This window comes from Corapipo altera, unplaced genomic scaffold (genome assembly GCF_003945725.1).
Source record: "Corapipo altera isolate COAL_440 unplaced genomic scaffold, ASM394572v1 46, whole genome shotgun sequence".
In the NCBI taxonomy this organism is placed as follows: Eukaryota; Metazoa; Chordata; class Aves; order Passeriformes; family Pipridae; genus Corapipo; species Corapipo altera.
In genome coordinates, this window is record NW_020884883.1 from 17,479,780 (window position 1) to 17,491,792 (window position 12,013).

A 12,013-nucleotide genomic window follows, 5' to 3' on the forward strand; every position below is an offset into this window, starting at 1 on the left:
TCCTTGTTCCAAATGAGAGGGAAGGGGCACTTGAACCTTTATCATCCACTTGCTCTGTGTGCACCCTACACTACTCATCATCCTGGATACTGAGTAAAGCTTTCATAAGTCATAATAAAAAATGGGGAAAACATCATTATTATACTTGGCATTTAGGTGAGGTATTTAGGCAAAGCGCAGAATTTTACTGAAGTCTGACATTTGACTCCCACTGGAAGTATGCAGCCTTTAGGTCCATCACAGCTTTCCTACTGACAGTCATATTTTAAGGACAAAGAAATTCTGAAAAGTTATTTTTAGCCAGTAGAGCTGGAATCAAAAGTTGTCCCTACCCATCATCGCAAAATCAAAATTAGAAAAGTCAAAATATAAAAGATAATTCTTCAGAGGAACGAGATCAATGAGTGACCCACTTCAAGCTTTGTCCAATTGAGTCATTCCCCTTTCTGATTTCACTGTTGTTCTATTTGACAATTAAAAGTAAAGAGAAGGAATTGAGGAAAAAAATCTAATGCTAAACTTAATTTTTGTTGACCACCTTGAAATATCCTAAAAGGGAACTGCCTTCCACAAGGTGAATATCCATCTGTTTTAAACATCTGGTACCTAGAAGATAACTTGCCTTCACCACACCACCATGCTTTCTACATTCCGAACCCATGGAAAAATGGCAGTAAATGTAAAGATGGGTTCACACAAACTTCTTTTCTTGTCACACAACAATTTTATGAGTCTATTTCTGTCCCAGTCAGATTCCCACATACCACAGCCCTGCACCTTCGGGGACTGCAGCTACAGCCAAGCTGGGGTGACCCCATCCACTGGCTCTGTGAGATTTAGGTTTTCTCCAGCCCCACGTCATAGCAGTACTCATGGTTCACAGTATTTTATTCCTGAAAATCAAAATCAGACAAAGAACAAGCCTTAGTTTAATACAACAGTGAAACCAGTATTTCATATTGGGATTCAAACCCCTGTTTCATTGGTAACTGTAAACTCTTTTTGTTTTAACATCTGCATATAGGGGTTACATGCACCAGAATCTCTTCTTTTTTTAAATCCTGATTAAATTCTTCTTTTATTTTCAGCTTCAGCTCCAGAAAAAGCTTACCATAAGCAGAAAGCTCCTCACTAATCTCCAAATCTCCATGGAGAGTGCATCTGTTATGGTGCTCCCTCTGATCTCCTAGTTTTCCTACTGATCTAAAAATAAATATTTGCTCATAATTTGTTTTAAAAATCCAGTTTCTTTTTCAGGATATCAGAGTAACAGCTATGAAAGAAAGGCAAAAAAAAAAAATCAACTTTTTTATTCTGGCTTTGAGGAAAGCTAATAGAAACAACACCTGATTCACTCAGAGAACTATTTTTAAGCCATTTGTAAGCACGACCTTCAAAGAAAGACAGAACACCTTCTTCCATGGCTCGAAATACCTGTCTCTGGATCTAAAGCTGCATCAATGAAATAAAAGCTCAGTGCTCTGTTTCGCTGGACCCACAGGATGTAGGGAGGAGCATCCCTCTCTGAGGCCATTAAAGCAAATCTCTTCATGACTCTTTGAATGCTTTCTCAGGTAACATGCTTTATGTCACCTCTGTGGGACCAGACCCTGCTGGGAAGGGCTCCTGTGGTTCCTAAAGAAAAGTCACTTTGTCCCTTTGCCTTTGTGTGATCACGAAGCGTCTCCGAGCAGTCAGGCAGTGGCACAAATTCTGCTGTAAGATGAGTGCTCCCCCACCACTTAATGATGCGCTGCCAGAGCAAAGCATGTCCTTTGCTGTACCTCATCCCTGATGTTTTACACTGGGACATTTCACTTGGAGCCTTCCAACTCCTGTTCCATAAAAAAATTATAAATCTGTTCCTTTCATACTTTCCATGCTATTTGTGGCCCATACTATATCCCATCAGATTCCCCCTCTTACAAGGTGAGTCCATTTAACCTACCATTGTACAGAATGCATGTTAATTGTACAGAAAACCATGTTTTTTTCAACAGGATTTTGCTACCCTTCACCAGATCTCTTCCTCTTCCACCATTTCCTCTGAGACAGGGTGCTGGAGCTATACACGAACAACACAGACATGGTGTGCCAGGACTTCTGACAGCAGCCTGGCACTATTTTCCATCTCAGTCCCTATGCTTACAGTTCCTGCAACCATGTTTTTTTACTCTGTGTGGACAGAGTAAAATGAGATTGAAACACTGCCATATCCAGTCAGTTCCACTCAGCATTCAGTTTTCCACTGACATAACCTCCTGCGGTTTCCGAATCTTGGCTGGCCAGATTTATGGACAGGTTACTGCTGAACGGGAGACAATGAGTCTGGGACAAAGAGCCTCCACCCGCCCATATCTCTGTACCTGCTGCCAGCACTGCCTGGCAAGGTTTTCCATTGTGCGCCTGCTGTCTGATGAACAGAGAAAGGTAAATGAACCTTTCTCCTCAGATTTCAACTCTCTGCAGACATCTCAAAGGAGAACATGGCAAAGCTACTAGTAAGTAGGAGACCATCTCACTTTTCAGGGAAGGGCATGTTAAAACCTGTCCAGGTAGCACTCCACTAAGCCAGGATGCCCAAACCATGGGAAATACCAAACTCTGATTTGCAGGATCCCTTGGCCAGAGCTGTCGACTGTCTTTGTAGTCAGGGGGGCAGAAGGGAAAAGAGGCAGAGAAAGTATTTTGTTCTTTATTTGGACAATAATTTTCATCAGAGTGGTTGCAAATAACTCCTTAAGTGGAGGCTTGCTTGCTTCTCATTACACTGAATTGGTCCTCACACTTTTGTTTTGCAGCTACACAAGTCGTAGAATCATAGAAAAGCTTGGGTTGGAAGGGATTTTAAAGATCATCTAGTTCCAAACCCTCTAATATGGGCAGGGACATCTTTTAGTAGAGTGAGTTGCTCAAAGCCCCATCCAGCCTGGTCTTGAACACTTCCAGGGATGGGCCATACCCACCTTCTCTGGGAAACCTGTTCCAGTGTCTCACCATAGTGAAGAATTTTTCCTAGTATCTAATCTAACCCTCAGTCATGGCAAAGCATTTTACTGCAGACATATGTAGGTTATGGCTTGCACTTAAATGGCACCAAAAGCAGCCTTGACGTGAAAACATACAACTTTGTGATCAAAACCCATAGACAAAACTACAGGTAACACCATTGATCCAGTCTCTTACTTTATTTGAAAGCACATTCAGATAACAAAGTGCAGAAAATAAAGTCATGCCCGTTGTGTAATCCATCTGGTTTTGTGTTTAGAGGAATAACAAGGGCAGAGAAAAATGAAAATTACCACTGTTGTTCCAATACAGTGACAGCAAAGTGTCCCCTGATGTTAAGTGTAGCCAGCAAGTGAGGTTCTTAACTGCTTCATAACACAGTGTTATATATTAACAACATATTAACTCAGCAACACTGCTTGAGAACTTACACAGTTATTTACAGGTTCGCTCCATAAATTTTCTCTTACATTGGTGATTGAAGTTCCAGGACACTGCACTGACACACAACTTGTTGGAGACATTTATGGACAAAAACAATTGAATTTTATACTGTGAGTTACAAGACTGTAATAGGTTATGAACTCTCCCACCGCTCTGACCTCTGAGGTTCATTAATCACCATACTCAGATCCTCCATTTCACTTGGAGTTCCAACATACCAAAAAATTCAGTAATAAGTATTCTAGAAAGTTCTGTATTAGTTTCTTACAGCTTTGAATGTTGCTTGCAACACCAACAAACTATTACTGATGCTTCAGCTGAGTAGTCCAGTAAGCCATTGGGAAGGTCAAGTGCATCTTTTAAGGAATATAATGAAGCAGAACATGGAGAAAGCTGAAATCACTCAACAACAGGGACAAAGTGGCCTTCAGCCTTCCTTATCTTTAAGCTACCAGGCAAGTTAAATCTTTGCTGCAGTCAGTAGATCCCCTCAGCAAGAGAGATTCTCTTAGCTCAAGGTAGTTATCTACATCAGAGCTGGAGAACCAGCTCCCAAACAGTGGCCAGTACAGCTGGAATTTCTTGGGTCCCATAAAACTGAGAAGACACTGTCTTATTTTATTTCTATCACAGTTTCTTCTTGTATTTCTATCACAGTTTCAGTGTAGTACACTGATTTCAGTGGGATTGCTTCTGATTTATCTCATCCTTAATTGGGAAAGAAGCCCAGCTCCTGCCTGCTTTCTCTCTTCCCTATGGATCCAGACCCTCTGTCATAGGTACTGTAAACCAGGTGCACCTCCAGCAAGGCTGGTAAGGCTGCTGTGGTGGGAGACACACAAGAGAAAGGAAACACCAGATCCTTAACCAGATCCTTATTTTATATAAGAAGCTGTAAAGAGATGTAGACCATGGACTCCCAAGCAGATGTGTGCCTATTTTCAGCAGGAAGGAATCTGATTCCCTAAACAGAGGAGAAATGTAGCTAACACTTGCCTGTGATTTCTTGCTGTATTATACCAAACATAGACCAGTATCAGGACATTAAATGTGAATACAATTCTACTGCCAACAAATTGAAACAATAAATACAGCACATACACACAAAAAATTACACTTGAAATTATTTCTTAAGAGGACATACTTTCAGTAGCAGGAATATGTTTCTATACAATTAATACATCTAAGCTTTGAGATGGCAATCATACTGCAGTTATTTTGGGTCAGTATAACTAAAAGTCTATTGGTATCTTTGCAAATTTAACTCTATTAGAAATACAATTCCTAAGAATGAAAATGTAGATCACAAACCACTAATAAATGTTTTTCTGAAGGTAATTTTCTCATGTAATTTCCCTGTGGTTATTTGGTATATTTTCATTTAATCACACTGAGGTACCAGATTTATTATCGCATTCTCAAAAGCTCAATAGCATAGCTGAAAATATTTTATTTCAATAAATTGTCTATGGCAGTAATTACAGCACTTTATTTCAACCTGAGCTGCAAGTGTTGCAGAATGATACCTCTCTGAGAAGCTCATCTAATAACTGTGAAAGCAAAGCTACTTCTTCAATAATAAAGTTTAACTTGGCATCTAGACATGCCACTGCATTGCACCAACTCTGAATTTTGAAACTGCTTCATTAGAAGTGAAGTGTCACTCTATGACAGCTCTTTTGAAGCTGGTTTCAGTGTAAACAATCTAGCTGTTAGTACAGAGGTCAGCAGTCATTGCTCCAGCAGTACAGATAGGTCCCAAGGCGAGATACTACCGGTGTTTAAATTAGGAAAGTGCTCAAAAAACCCAGATATCAGGACTAAAAATGGCTATTTAGAAGTATTTCCAGTTGTAAATAATTTCTGTTGGTGTGTTAGATAACCTATTACTGAATCATGGCCTACCTTCTCCCCTTGAGAACTCTTCCAAAGCTTGAATGTTCCTGTAGTTTAGGAAGTCCCATTACAGCTTTTCCTGCTTTAAGTTCCAGATTTGATTTCCCATTCTATCACCTTCCGAGATTGCGAATAATTCCCTGCCTTCATTTACATTACTATTGCCTTAAAGCTATTTATAGACTGATATAATTTACTCTCAGACCTTTCCTCTTCTAGGCTAGTTAGCTTAACCCTGTCATCCTCTCCTCTTAACTCCCATCGCTAATACGTGGTCATTTTTTATTCTTTCCTGTTACACGTTCTCCAAAGCTTCCCTTGGTTTTGGGGACCAGAACTGCAGGCAGACAGGCAGGTTCTCCACACACTTATGAATCTGAGATAATGGCTTTTAATAGAGAATTGAGGATCTTCAGGTGCTTCAAAAGAACTCTTTTAGATTGCAGATTGCCTCCATGAATGCAAAACCCTGCAGTAAGATTATTTTCTTGATATGTTTTGCAAGAATGCTGCAGAAAGAGTAAGACTTTCACACCAGCCTCTGATTTTAGGATGCTAAGCCCCTGTGTAGCACCTTCTAGAAATCAAAAGGTTCTTCACATTTCTATTTTCATACCTATTTTCTACACATACCTATTTCCTAAATGTTTAATGTTTTCACTAATGTAAGATTAGGTTTGATGCAATGTAAACATTTATCATTTAAAATGTATTCTGCACCACATAATGTATCCACATCTGTGACTGAAATATGTCCTGTGCAACAGCCAGGTTTTGGTCAGTGCAATGTTTACTTGATATTTTGCAAATTTATTTGTCATTTTACATGAAGTTTAAGAGATCTACTCCCAAAACTTCCTTGAGGTGCTGGATCCAAAATACAGACCAACAAGTCTTACTGACTCAGGGAACCTATTAAACCTTTATCAGTAAGTTTCATCCAGATGTTGTAGCCACCTGATTTGATACTGAATATCTCTGTTGTCTATCTCTCCATCAGCCTTACTGTCCAAGGAGATGAGGCTACCTAGGTAATTAAACTGCTGGACTGATTTGAGCACTGATTTGCCAATGGTGATATGGGGATGATGGGAGACTTCCTGAGGTGCAGGTTGATGGAGAACTTCTGTCTTCTTCAAGCTGACTTCCAGCCCAAAGAGCTCAGCAGTGTCTGCAAAGCAGGATGTTAAACACTGCAGGGCTGCTTCTGTGTGGGCAACAAGGGCGGCGTCATCAGCATAAAGCAGCTCCCAGAGAAGATGGTTTAGGGTCTTGGTGTGGGCCTTCAGTCGCCTTAGGTTGAAAAGGCTTCCATCAGTACTGTATCGAATGTAGATACCGTCCTGATCATCGAGGTCTGTCGTGGCCCTTTGGAGCATCATGCTGAAAAAGATTGTGAATAGGGTTGGTGCAAGAACGCAGCCTTGTTTCACACCATTCTTAATTAGAAAGGGCTCAGAAAGTGTGTTGCCATATCTGACTTGGCCGTGCTGATCCTCATGGAGTGAGACAATCATTTTGAGGAACCTGGGGGGACAACCTAAGCGTTCCAAAATCTGCCACAGACCTTTCCTGCTCACAGTATCGAAAACCTTGGTGAGGTCAACAAAGGTTACATAGAGACCTTTGTTGTGTTCCCTACACTTCTCTTGCAGTTGTCTGAGAACAAACACCATGTCTGTGGTACTCTTGTTGGCTCTGAAACCACACTGACTTTCAGGTAGAATTTCTTCAGCTATAGCAGGTATAGTCTGTTCAAGAGTATTCTTGCCAGGATTTTGCCAGCAATGGAGAGCAGACTAATACCACGGTAATTTGAACAGTCTGATTTAATTCCTTTCTTCTTATACAGGGTGATGATGACTGACTGCATCTCGAAGGTCTGATGGTAGTCTGTCTAGTTCCCAACAGCGCACCACAAACTCTTGAAATTTAACATGGAGTGCAAGGCCCTCATATTTCCATCAACCCCAGCTGCCTTGCCAATTTTCACCTGCTGTATGGCCTTGAGGGTTTCTCCCAAAGTGGGGGCAGTATCCAATTCATACTTCACTGTTTGTTGTGTGATGGACTGAATGGCTGTGTCTTGGACTATACAGTTGGTACTGAAAAGGGTCTGAAAGTGTTCAGACCATCGATTCAGAATGGAGGTTTTATCTGAAAGAAGTGTTTGACCATCAACGCTGAGTAGAGGACTTTGAGCTTGGTATTTAGGCCCATATGCTGTTTTCAGGGCTTCATAGAAACCTCTGTGATCACCCATGTCAGCTCACAATTGTGTTTTTTCAGCTAGACTGATCCACCACTTGTTCTGGATGTCATGGAGTTTCTGTTGGAGTTTGCTGCATGTAATGCGAAAGGCTGTTTTTCTTACATGACAGGATGGCAGTGCAAGGTGTGCTTGGTAGGTGGTTCTCTTCTTCCTCAACAATTCCTGGATCTCTTGATTGTTTTCATCAAACCAGTCCTTGTTCTTCTTGAGGGACAACCCTAAGGTTTCTTCAGAGGACTGCTGGATGTTGTTTTTAATATGGTGCCAGAGTGTTACAGGAGAGGTATCTGTAGAATCTGAGGAATGATTATCTAGCCTAGTTGGAAGATTAGCCTGGAATTTGTGTCTCACTGTGGCTGATTGGAGATTGTTAACTTGGAGTCTCCTCCTTGGGATACTGCCCCTTTTAGGATTGAATTTAAGAAAGAATAAATTTCTAACAAACTACGTAGGTTTTCTTCTCTACTCAACTGAGAAACAAAACTGTAGTCAGTGACTGAAAGAGGCTCATTATTTGTAATTAACAAAGGATCCTTTAAGTTCAGAAGTAAGGAAAGCATTAAAACCTGTAACTAAGCCCTGAATCTGAAAAGGCTTTGTTCTGACTTGCGGGTCCAAGACCCATTCCACCAGCTACAAAGTGAAACAGACACAGCCACGGAAGTGAAGATCCTTCCAGGCAGTTACAAAAGTAGCCCTATCACTGTATGCACTGTGTGCCAAGCAAAAGGAATACAAGTCCTCCTGAAAATCCCATAAGTGAAAGGAAGCTCAGTATGGAATGCACAGTGGCTCAAGAACATAGAATATGGAAACATAGTGATGGTAATGGTGTTGCTCAACAACAGCTCTCCAGAAGTTCTATTTTCAGGTAGTTATGTGTTCTCCCTTGAGTTGAAGAACTACAAAGACTTATGAAACTTGGGAAGATGCAGATGTGGAGGAAAACAACCAAACATCCATCTGTCTTGGAAGAGAAATGGGCGTTATGTGAACATTATTTGTTAAGAGCTTCTTACTCAGGGCAAGACTCATCTGGGAACATTCTGAGCTGGGAAACGCAAGCTAAAAAGACGTCAAAGCAGCTTTCCTGAGGAATGCAGGTTGATGTATCTGAAAGTTCTCTGGTGGGAATAAGAGGTAGAAACACAAACATAAAATGAATAAGATAGAATTGCAGAACTAAGTGCCTGGTCAGAGCAATTAATATTTTTTCTCATGACCAAGATCACCCTGTACACTGGAGGTGGGACAGCCTCCAAAAGATATTGTCAGCCAAGAGAAAAGTTCCACCAAGAGACCCAAATCACTAACATTGTGCCTGTCAATTCATTAATCATACTCTCTTTGTACAACAATGTATAAATTTTCTCTTTTGCTTTCAATGCCACAAAGCCAAAAATCTTCTGCTATCAGCAGTCTTGTACTGTGGGCCATAAATATTTTTAACAAACCACTTGTTGGGTTGGGTTTTTTTCATTTTTATTTATGGGTGTAGAAATAAATTTTGATACAGTTGCATTCACCTGCATGGACAAATACTCTCTATTCTCTTCCAAAATCTTATAACCATAACTTACATTTTTTGTACTTTATTTATTTCAACTTGTTTTGTCATAAAAGTTTGCTTTGTTATATTTTTTCATTGTCAACAGATTTCCAAGTGTGAAGAAGGTTTAGAGTCATTCTTCATCAATGACGAAAAATTATCAAATTAGAAGTTTCCACATCCACATGCTTTGCATAATTTCACTGTCACCTCAAAATACAGCGTATGACTCTCATTACTCTCTTACTCTCACTGGGACAATCTTACTGTCCAGGTCAGCTCATTATCTAAGCAGAGTCTTAACCTGTGTCAATTACTTCCTTTACATCACAGAGAGTGAATTCAGATACAATTTTGCTTCTTGCCACCTCAGTCTGAATGTGCACATAGGTTACATAACAAAAGATTCTCATTTATAGTTATTATTCTTGATGGCACTATTTTCATTGAAAAATTCTTAGTTTAATGTTAATACATAAAAAGTGGAAATTCCTTAATATAATAAGGAAGGTGAAATATTGAAAATACAATAAAGAAATCTTCCTTCAGGAAGATTTACTTATTCACCACACTGAGTAGGTTTTATAATGTTGGTGCTTTGACAAAGCTCAGATCACAAAATAGCATGTTTGAAACTTGAAAAACATTGAGAAGATTTCTTGAACAGCAAATTGAGAGAGTCACTGTCTTTTAATGACCTCAGACCAAGGTTACGTACCTCAGTTTTATATAATAATCAATTATCAGCCTCAACACATGGAGAGGAGAAAACTCTGTCCTGAGCATCAATGACAAATTATCTCTAGAACCATCAGGCTACAACCTTTAAATCAATTCGAAGTTGACCTTGAAAATTTGAATCCATAATAAGACCCTTATTCTCTACCACTGGGATCACAAACAGAGCATAAACTAATTGTATCAGCTGCTTTATATGGAAGTAAACAAAGAAAGTGCTCCAATTCTCTTTTATCATTGAATCAAATGAGATCCATTTGCTCTTGGGTTTGGATTCTGCATTTAAATTACAGTACTGCATGCCAGAGTGTGTATGTCTTGCTTGATTCAGGTAAACATCTTTCACTTGAACACATGCTCAGTATAAACATGTCTCTAACTCCTGCTCAAGTTGGAGTCCTAGAGTTTCCTACAGAGCAAGATACTGTTCAGTAGTGGTAAAACTGAGTTTTCAGATGGAAAATAATTATGGCACTGAATAAAAAATAAATATATTTAAATCATATGAAAATAAATATCTTGAAGTCATATGAAACATGTTTATCATTATTCTGAAAGTTCATATTTAGAGCTTACTAAACCTCTGAACTCTTTGGATAGCACATGTATCTAGAACATTCTCTATAGTGGAATCCAAAAATATTTTACAGCCTTCACAAATATAAAATTCAGCCTTACTACAAGTGTGTATCTATTTCTGGGATGACTCAACAGCAATTCTGAAGAGAGTACATAATTTTAACAAATAGAGATAAAATATTCCAAAATCTGAACTAGAGGACAGGTTCATGCAAAAACTGTGAGTTAATCTACCCTGAAATCTGGTCTGACTGGTGGATAATTCTTACAATCTTCCCAGCAGTGTTGCTCCAGCTAATTTGCATTTATAGGGCCACAGTCCACATGAGTTACATCAGACCTTTGTTAAGATAAACACCTATAGATACAAACAGAAGTTTGCCTGGATGAAGAAAATAATAAAATCTGCAAGAAAATTGAGAGAAGGTTGTTAATGCCTTCATAACCAAGTCTGCAAATATTTTGAAGGATGCCTTCTTCTCTGGATCAATTCATGGCCACAACTTGCAACCATAGCCAAGAAATAAGTTTTTCTTATGCTGAAAGATCTACAGAAATGAAAGAACTCAACTTCTGGGGAAAACTTAGCACAAAATATTGTATAGGTAGCGTGGCAACTCCTCATACCTATGCAAGTTCTCTTAGTATTTATTCAAACTTCTTTTGCTAAAACATTGCAGAGAAGGAAGGAAAATTTTCCTCTACCCAGCTTAGGAAATTCAACAAAATTCTACTTCTGCTACATGGTCTGAATATCATTCGAGAAAATAGCAACTGCAAAATGGGAGTGCTGGGACATGCCAACAATCATCAGATTAAACCTTTATGATATTATTGTATAAACAAAATTAACATCACCACGGATCAGTGACAAAAGAAGTTCAGTTCAGAGTGGCAGGAAAGGAATGTTAAACACAATTTTGAAATAACAGTAGGACAAATTAATGTTAAACAGGAAATATTAAACAAGAAAACAATTGAAACTCTTTCACAAATGCTTTCTTTCCTTAAAGGAACAACTCAGAAGAAAGTGTCACCCTTGTAACTTTCTTTTTTTTAACAGTCGGCACAAATCTGTAGTAGGAGACTCTCTGATTTGCAATTAGCTTATTTTTAATAGAATCATATCCTTCCCAAAGAAATTACATAGAAACATCAAAATCATTATTTTTAAGCATTAAAAAATGTACTTATATCAGACTGCTAATTTTTCATCTGTAGTGATGCCTCTCCCTTAAGACAAATATAAAACAGAAACAGATTCAACTTGTTTTACTCTGCAGATCTCTACAAGGCACATTGTTTTTCTATTGAGTACGCTGGGAACTTAACAAGCTTTGTTTTGATGAGACTGTCATTCTCCTAAATCATTACTAATCCTCGTCCTTCCAACAATTAATGTTTAAAAATTACTCTGCAGCTGCACTTGAAAGATGACTTTGTTACCACTGCTGTGACCTTTCTCACAAATGCTTCTGAGCTTGTCTTGACTAAAACCAAACTATTTCTGAATCTTGAAGGACTGA